The sequence below is a fragment of the Psammomys obesus genome, unplaced genomic scaffold (assembly GCF_907164565.1).
Source record: "Psammomys obesus unplaced genomic scaffold, mPsaObe1.curated_primary_1811, whole genome shotgun sequence".
NCBI lineage: Eukaryota > Metazoa > Chordata > Mammalia > Rodentia > Muridae > Psammomys > Psammomys obesus.
In genome coordinates this window covers 19128453-19138066 of record NW_026587216.1, presented here as the reverse complement: position 1 = coordinate 19138066, position 9614 = coordinate 19128453, and the positions used below count along the sequence as shown (strand labels likewise).

At 40.0% G+C, this 9614-nt stretch overlaps 1 pseudogene; it reads right to left on the bottom strand.

Moving 5' to 3' along the window:
- Positions 1–4560: 4560 nt before the first annotated feature.
- LOC129673689 (60S acidic ribosomal protein P1-like) lies at positions 4561–4914 on the bottom strand (annotated as a pseudogene).
- Between the last annotated feature and the right edge of the window lie 4700 nt (positions 4915–9614).

Below are 9614 nucleotides of genomic sequence, written 5' to 3'. Positions count from 1 at the left end.
CAGAATCAATTTGTACAAATCGATCACGTCATATGTACTTTTTATTAATTTAAATTTGTTCTTTGACAATTTTATACATGTATATAATACATTCTAACTACCCTTACCACCCTGCCCACACCTATTTCTCTCCCATTGTCAATCCCCCATACTTTCTACAAAACTCTCCTTGAACCTCATGTCTTTTTGCTTAATTTTGTTTTGAGATTTAGTGAGTTTAGCCAGACATGACCCTGAGTTAGACCAGCACCATTTGCTGAAGATGCTTTCTTTTTGCAAGTGTATGGTTTTGCTTTTATCTTATTGATTTCAGTCCTGACTTTGATTATTTATTGCCACCTTCTCCTTCTGGGTGGGATTTATTCTCATTTGTCTCTGCTCTCCCTCTTCTGCTTATTTTCTCTCTTCAGCCACTTTCACTATCCACTTTTCATTTGTGGTAGCCAGAAAGAAGGCAGGATGCTATTTTGATTTTATTGTATATGTTAAGACTTTCTTTATGTGTGAATATGTGATCAATTTTAGAGAAAGTTACATCTGTTGCTAAAAAGTGTGCAAATTCTTTTGTGTTTGAATGAAATTTTCTGTAAATATGTTAGATCCATTTACTTTACAATTTCAGTTGGTCCCTACATTTCTCTGTTCAGCTTTGCCTGTCCATTTGCAAGAGTTGGGTATTGAAGTCTCCCACTATCAGTGTGTGAGGTATGTGATTTAAGCTGTAATGGTGTTTAGGTATCTGTGATTAGGAGGATTGTAACTCTAGGTACTGGCATCTATCTTGTCTTTGTCGGGTATGTGTTTTATTCCTTTGTTTCTGTCTCCTCTCAGGATCTTGAGTGTGGTGACTGTGTGTTACTTCATAGAAAAAAAATCTTCTGGAGCCCTGATAGGTGTGAACACTTGAGTTTCTGCGTAAAAATGTGTTTAGGGAACTGACATTTAAGGATGAGGATCGGCTAGGGGTGATGGAGTTACTTCAGGAGAAGGAGGGAAGCAGGGTGTTCCACCCTGGTCATCTGCTTAGTTAGTCCCCTAGGAATGGGGTTGGAGAATGAGGATAGTGCACAGCTGAAGGTGTGGTGGGAAGCTGAGGACAAGACTCAGAGATCACATTCAGAGGGATGTAGGGAGAGTAGAAAAAGAAAATAGGAAACAACCTCGGAACCTGCTACAGAGGGCCTCTGAAAGCCAGAAGAAAACAGGAAACAACCTTGAAACCTGCCACAGAGAGCCTCTGAAAGCTTCTGCAGTGTAGACTGTCAAAGCAGATGCTGAGCCTGATGGCCAACTGACGGGCAGAGTGAATGGAATTTTATGTAAGAAGTGGGAAATAGTAAGAGCTGGAGGGGACAGGAACTCCACAAGGAGAGCAACAGAACAAGATAATTTGAACACAGGGAACTTCCCAGAAAATCATACTCCAACCAAGGACTATTCGTGGAGATGACCTGGAACTCCTGCACAGGTGTAGCCCATGGCAGTTCAGTGTCCAAGTGGGTTACATAGTAATGGGAAGAGGGACTGCCTCTGACATAATCTGATTGGCCTGCTCTTTGATCACTTCCCCCTGAGGGGGGAGCAGCCTTACCAGGCCACAGTAGAGGACAATGCAGCCACTTTTGATGAGAACTGATAGACTAAGATCAGAAAGAAGAGGAGAATCTCTCCTATCAGTGGACTTGGGGAGTGGCATGCATGCAGAAAGGGGAGGGAGGGTGGGATCGGCAGGGGAGGAGGGAGGGGCTTATGGGGGGATACAGAATGAATAAAGTGTAATTAATAATAAAATTTAAAAAAAACTGGGGGATTGGATTGGGAAGAGCAGAGGGAGGTGAAAATCTGCAGTCTACCTGCTTCCCTGACCGGAGTAGCCCATGTGTTCAGAGCTAAAATTTAGTTTTTAAATGAACATTGGCTACATTAATTCCCTAAAAATCTGTAAGAAATGACATTTTTCTTGACTTTTTTTTTTAAAAAAGTCTAGATATTTTAACATGTGGTGCAGCTGATCTTTAAGATTTTGAGTTTCTTATTTTGTGAAAAAAAATGTATATATAAATTTCTACTCATCAATTCATATTTAACTTTCATGTAAATGGTAAAACATGTAGGTAATTGAACAGCCAGTTAACTAAGTTGCTTAACAGACAGAATGTCTACACTCACATTCTAATATTCTCCAGAAGAGCGTCAATGAGTTAATACCTAATAAGCAGGAAGGATATTTAAGTATGATGTGTGTCTACACTAAACTAATCTCAGTGCATTTGCCTGGGAAATCATATAGGTGAACTAAATGAACTTATGTAGCCATTTCAATTCCATAGCTCTATGGGGTTTACTTCAAAACACATTGATCTTGATAGGTACCTAGGGATTCATTGAAGAGCAAAAGTTACTAAAGCTGCTTCAAAGTTCTTCTATCACAAAGTCCTTACACTCCAAGTTTTTATTCTCTAATGCATTTACATGTGTCTTTTGGGTTGCTTGTCAAGAACCTGAACAACTGTAAAGTGAATCCACTCTTCTTTCTGAGCATAGCCAGATCCTTGCTTACAGATATCCTTGTGGGCAACCATTTAGATCTGAAATGATACAACAAATACTGGCTGTAATCACAATGGCTTTAGTCTTAGATGAGAACTATACAAATGACAATAGTAATAATAATTTCTATCTGTTGACTCATTCTATTGTGCTGACTGAACTGTTTCACGTGCTTTGGTCCTCAGCTGGTATCTATAACACAATAAGCTAGAAACATAGAAAGATCATTGCTTTGACAATTAGATGTGATTTATCAAACTGCATATTCATTATACTATGAAATAGAAAAAGATTAACTTTCTCGTAAAGTCATTTGTAAGGTCAAAAAATACAAGATTTGAGATGTTCATATATATAATTTCTTCTCAAAGATTGTTACAGATTGGTACATATAAGTTAGAGTGGAATGAATATGTCTTCCTTACTGTACCTGTTTTTCATTCTACACTCAAAATCTTGGCTTGCTCTTTGTAAGATAGTGAGATATAGACGCATAGCACACAGATGCAGAGCGGAATAATGGAAACCATTAGCCTCTACACAGATACTCTGCAAACTTTAATTTTGTGTTCATCCCACAGACAGGCTCTACAGTTGTCTCTTACTAGCAACCTTTTGATGGTGGACTGTGAATGCTGAACTTATTTCTGTATCCAAATCTGTTACCAGTTATCTATTTTTCAAATTCAGCAAGAAAATGTCGATGAGCACCGGAGTCTCAGTTCCTTGAGAGTTCACTTTCTGTGGCCTTTGGGAGGCTCTATTCAGAGCATGAAATGAGTCACAGCAACTGGAAAAGAGCCTTGTTTGCTGCTATTCAAAGAGATAAATCATAGTGTCAGCTTGGAATGATGTTTTCAGTTCTTCTAATTTTGGTCACATGGTTGGGTGTGCTGTACTATATTCTCCCTTCAGATATGAACAAAAGATAGCAGAGAAAAGAAAGACAGTTGCTCAAATTCCTCATCTGTCCAGTGAATGTGTCTGGCATATGCGCTTGATTATCACTCCAAGAGAACTAAACTTAGTACAGGTTTGGGTTTAGAGTTTTGCTTGATTTTAAAAATCAAAGGAACTATGTTTGTAAGCTTAGATGTGACTCCTGCCTGTCCCAGTCCGCATCCATGTACTCTTGGTCATATTTATGAGAGAGTATTTGGCAAGAAAGGAGCCAGGTACTTGTTGATAACAAAGACAGTTCAATATTTTCTTCCTAGCATAAAAGAGATAAGGTAAACTAAGTGATTTATGCTCAGTTTACAGTAGAATGTGCACAGATACTCAGATACTTAGGGACTCTATCTTTCTTTATGATAGGCATGGAAGAGCACTGTGCAGAAGGTCAATGGCCCTCACTCTTGGATAGTCTCCTTTTTGGATCTCTGTGTACTGAAGGGCTCTTAAGATTTTGCAAAACATGAGGTGTTAGTTACCTAGTTCTGAACCAAATGGTGGTTTCCGTTTCCTCTTTGTTTTTTTTTTAAATCTTTTATTATTTTTTTTTATTAATTACACTTTATTCATTTTGTATCCCCCCATAAGCCCCTCCCTCCTCCCCTGCCGATCCCACCCTCCCTCCCCTTTCTGCATGCATGAAGAGGAGAACCTCCCCTATCAGTGGACTTGGGGAGTGGCATGCATCCGTTTCCTCTTTTGCAAGCACAGCTGCCCGCTGTTTCAGGAGTGAACTGCTTATGTCCTTGTTAATAAAGGCAGAATTTTAATCCCTAGCCATTGATCATGTGACAAAAATTAAGTCTAACCTTGTGACTTGCTCTAAAAGAAATGATTCAAGTTTAGAGTTAACAGAGCAGAGTTTTGCTTATTAGTATATATGACCTTGAGTATTAGGAGCACACCATGCACTGAGTTCTGACTGCATAGTGGTTCTGTGACTTTTCTTACAGTGTCTTAGCTAATCCTTTTGTTTTTAGGTGTGTTTTTCTTTGTTTGTTTTTGCTTTTTTTTTTTAAACCAGCCCACCTCCAGGTTCACTTTTTATTGGACATGTTAACAAAAGAAGTTTAGTAAAAAAGACCAAAAGCCCATGTTATCATCATGTTCCTCAGATTCTTCCTTCTTTGTTTCCATGTTCATCTGCTCAGGTGGGTCAACATCAGTGGCTGAGGCAGGACCACCTGCCAGCACAGCTCCAGCTGCTGAAGCTGGCCCACCAGTCCCTACACCTCAGGTGAGGCTCCCAGTGTTGACATAGGCCAGGGCCTTTGCAAACAAGACAGGCTAGAAAGGTTCAACACAGACTCCAGCTACTTTAATGAGGGCATTGATCTGTTCCTCCATGACTATCACCTCATCATCATGAAGGGTGGAGTAGATGCAGGTGAGCTCAGAGACGGAGGCCATGTTGAGTGCTCCCAGCATGGTGCTACTTGCTGGATGAAGTGGGGGCCTCAGCCCAATGCGGCCTTAGCTTCTTCGGAAGGACGGGGCACCTTGGCAGCAGGTGAGGACAAAAAAAAAGGTGGTTTTAGGTGTTTCTTACTGTCCTCCTTGTTTCCCAGATGAAGGAAGTGAAGCTCCCACAGGTTAGACAGCTCAAAAGTCCCCCTATGGACAAATGGTAGGAACAGAACTTAGTCAGAGAGTGCCTAACTCCAAATTCAGTAAGCCCCCCCAAGTCATTGTTCATGTGGTTAAAAGGTGAAGCTACACCCAGGCATGGTGGTATACTCCTTTAATCCCAGCACTCAGTAGGCAGAGGCAGGTGGATCACTGTGAGTTCGAGGCCAGCCTACTCTACAAAGTGAGTCCAGGACAGCCAAGGCTACACAGAGAAACCCCATCTCAAAAAAACAAACAAAGGAAGTGAAGTTAATGGTACCCAAACTGCAAAATTGATAAGAGAGTTAAAAGTAAAATACAATGGTACGTAGTGTTAAATACAACCAATCATTTACTGTTATGCACAGTTCCTAGTTCTCAGTGCTAAGGAGCACAGCGATGGACAGTAATGGGGCAGTGTGTCCTTAATGGGTTGAAGCTTCAAGACATGGTGTACTACTTGTTATGCTATGCTATTGCCTGTAATATCAGTGCTGCAGTGGGGTGGAGCAGGGAACACATTCATTTGCTGTGGTTAGTGTGACAAAAGTAAACCGACGGAGCTGCTTAAATGACAGCAATTTGTTGTCTCATTTCTAGGTGCTTAAAATTTGAGATTGAGTGGGTAAGAAGTTTGCTTGCTCCTTTTAAAAATACCTGTTTATTTCTTTAAATTGTTATATAATCACATTGTTTTCCTCCTTCCTTTCCCCCTTTCAACGCCAAGCATACGCCAACCCTGGCTCTCTTTAAGATTTATAGCCATTTTTCTTTGTTGTTGTGTATGCATATGTATGATATAGTATGTATGTGTATTCACACATAGATGCAACCTGCTAATGTTCTATAATGTTATCTGTATGTATATGCTCTCAGAGCTGATCACTTGGCAGTAGTTAGACAATTATGGTTAGAATTAGAAAAGATCATATTGAATGAAGCCCACCCGCCCCCCAAAAAAACCCAACATTTCACATTCTCTCTCATCTGTAGTTTCTCATAGCTCCAACTCTTCATATGAAAGTATATAACCTTGAGTAATAGCAGAAAACAGGACAGTAAAGAAAGACCATGGCATGGGGAGCTGGGAGCAACAGAAAAGGGATAAGTGTTTTCTTTGTGAGCTGTGGGGTTTGAGTATCTGCACTCTCTTTTCTACTCTTAGTGTCTTTCTGGTCATCATTAATGTTCTTGGACATGTAGAAATTTTAGTAGCTAAACCTATGAATGCATTCCCCTTGCTAGCCTGTTCCAACAATGCACTGTTACACTCTGCATTTGGTTGTTGTCTGTTTGGTGGTGGTGATGATGGTTCAAACCCAGAGCCTACACATACTTAGAGTACTCTGCCTTTGTGCTACTTCCTAGGTCAGATATATATATATATATGTATATATATATATATATATATATATATATATATATATATATAATTCTCTGTGGAGAGTGCTTGTTTGTCAAGCTGCCTTGTTGTTGAGTATTCAGAAAAAAAAAAACAAAAAAAAAACATGTTTTCACCCTTCACAATAGCCACAAATGACATAAAGTACCTTGGTATACTCCTAACCAAGCAAGTCAAAGACTTGTATGAAAAAAATTTCAAGTCTCTGAAGAAAGAATTAGAAGAAGATATCAGAAGATGGAAAGATCTCCCATGCTCATGGCTTGGCAGGATTAACATAGTAAAAATGGCCATCTTACCAAAAGCAATCTACAGATTTAATGCAATTCCCATCAAATTGCCAACACAATTCTTTACAGACCTGGAAAGAAAAATTCTCAACTTCGTATGGAATAACAAGAAACTGAGAATTGCTAAAACAATCCTCTACAATAAAAGATCTTCTGGAGGTATCTCCATCCCTGATCTCAAGCTGTACTATAGAGCAACAGTTATAAAAACTGCATGGTACTGGCATAGAAACAGAATGATGGATCAATGGAATCGAACAGAAGGCCCAGAAAAAAACCCACACACTTATGGACACCTGATTTTTGACAAAGATGCCAAAACCTTACAATGGAAAAAAGATAGCATCTTCAACAAATGATGCTGGTCCAACTGGATGTCTACATGTAGAAAAATGAAAATAGATCCATACTTATCACCCTGCACAAAACTGAGGTCTAAGTGGATCAAAGACCTCAACATAAAACCAGACACATTAAATCGGCTAGAAAAAAAAAGTGGGGAAGACCCTAGAACTCATTGGTACAGGAGACAACTTCCTGAATGGAACACCAACAGCACAGGCTCTAAGAGCAACAATCAATAAATGGGACCTCATGAAACTGAAAAGTTTCTGTAAAGCAAAGGACACCGTCATCAAAACAAAGCGACTGCCTATAGATTGGGAAAGAATCATCACCAACCCTTTATCTGACAGAGGACTCATATCCAATATATATAAAGAACTAAAGAAGCTGAAAAGCAACAAACCAAGTAATCCACTTAAAAAATGGGGAACAGAGCTAAAGAGAGAATTCTCTGTAGAGGAATATCAAATGGCAGAGAAGCACTTAAAGAAATGCTCAACCTCATTAGCCATCAGGGAAATGAAAATCAAAATGACCCTGAGATTTCATCTTACACCCATCAGAATGGCCAAATTAAAAACTCAAGTGACAACACATGCTGGAGAGGTTGTGGAGAAAGGGGAACCCTTCTCCACAGCTGGTGGGAATGTAAACTTGTACAACCACTCTGGAAATCAATCTGGCGCTTTCTCAGACAACTAGGAATAGCGCTTCCTCAAGATCCAGCCATACCACTCCTAGGCATATATCCAAAAGAGGCGCAAGTACACAAAAAGGACATTTTCTCAACCATGTTTGTAGCACCTTTATTTGTAATAGCCAGAAGCTGGAAACAACCCAGATGCCCCTCAACTGAAGAATGGATGCAGAAACTGTGGTACATCTATACAATGGAGTATTACTCAGCAATGAAAAATAAGGAAATTATGAAATTTGCAGGTAAATGGTGGGACCTGGAAAGGATCATCCTGAGTGAGTTGTCCCAGTAGCAAAAAGACACACATGGTATATACTCACTCATATAAACATACAACATAGAATAAACCCACTAAAATCTGTACATCTAAACAAACTAAGCAAAAGAGAGGACCCTAACTAAAATGTTCAATCCCTATCCTGAAAGGCAAAGAGGATGGACATCAGAAGAAAAAGAAAATAGGAAACAACCTTGGAACCTGCTACAGAGGGCCTCTGAAAGCCAGAAGAAAACAGGAAACGACCTTGGAACCTGCCACAGAGGGCCTCTGAAAGCCTTTGCAGTATAGACTGTCAAAGCAGATGCTGAGCCTGATGGCCAACTGATGGGCAGAGTGAATGGAATTTTATGTAAGAAGTGGGAAATAGTAAGAGCTGGAGGGGACGGGAACTCCACAAGCAGAGCAACAGAACAAGATAATTTGAACACGGGGAACTTTCCAGAGACTCATACTCCAACCAAGGACTATTCATGGAGATAACCTAGAACTCCTGCACAGATGTAGCCCATGGCAGTTCAGTGTCCAAGTGGGTTACATAGTAATGGGAAGAGGGACTGCCTCTGACATAATCTGATTGGCCTGCTCTTTGATCACCTCCCCCTGAGGGGGGAGCAGCCTTACCAGGCCACGGTAGAGGACAATGCAGCCAATTTTGATGAGAACTGATAGACTAAGATCAGAAAGGAGAGGAGAACCTCCCCTATCAGTGGACTTGGGGAGTGGCATGCATGCAGAAAGGGGAGGTAGGATGGGATTGGGAGGGGAGGAGGGAGGGGCTTATGGGGGGATACAAAATGAATAAAGTGTAATTAATAAAAAAAAATAGCCCAGGGGAAAAAAATGAACATCTTACCAAAATCAATCTACAGATTCAATGGAATTCCCATCAAATTACCAACACAATTCTTTACAGACTTGGAAAGAAAAATTCTCAACTTCATATGGAATAACAAGAAACCCATAATTGCTAAAACAATCCTTTACAATAAAATATCTTCTGGAGGTATCTCCATCCCTGATCTTAAGCTGTACTATAGAGCATGGTACTGACATAGAAACCGAATGGAGGATCAATGGAACAGAAAAGAAAATTCAGAAATAAACCCACACACTTATGGACACCTGATCTTTGACAAAGATGCCAAAACCATACAATGGAAAAAAGATAGCATCTTCAACAAATGATGCTGGGCGAACTGGATATCTACATGTAGAAAAATGCAAATAGTCCCATACTTATCACCCTGCACAAAACTAAAGTCCAAGTGGATCAAAGACCTCAACATAGAACCAGACACACTAAATCGGTTAGAAGAAAAAGTGGGGAAGACCCTAGAACTCATTGGTACAGGAGACAACTTCCTGAACGGAAAACCAACATCACAGGCTCTAAGAACAACAGTCAATAAATGGGACCCCATGAAACTGAAAAGCTTCTGTAAAGCAAAGGAAACCATCAGAAAAAAAAAAAAAAAAAACGACTGCCTA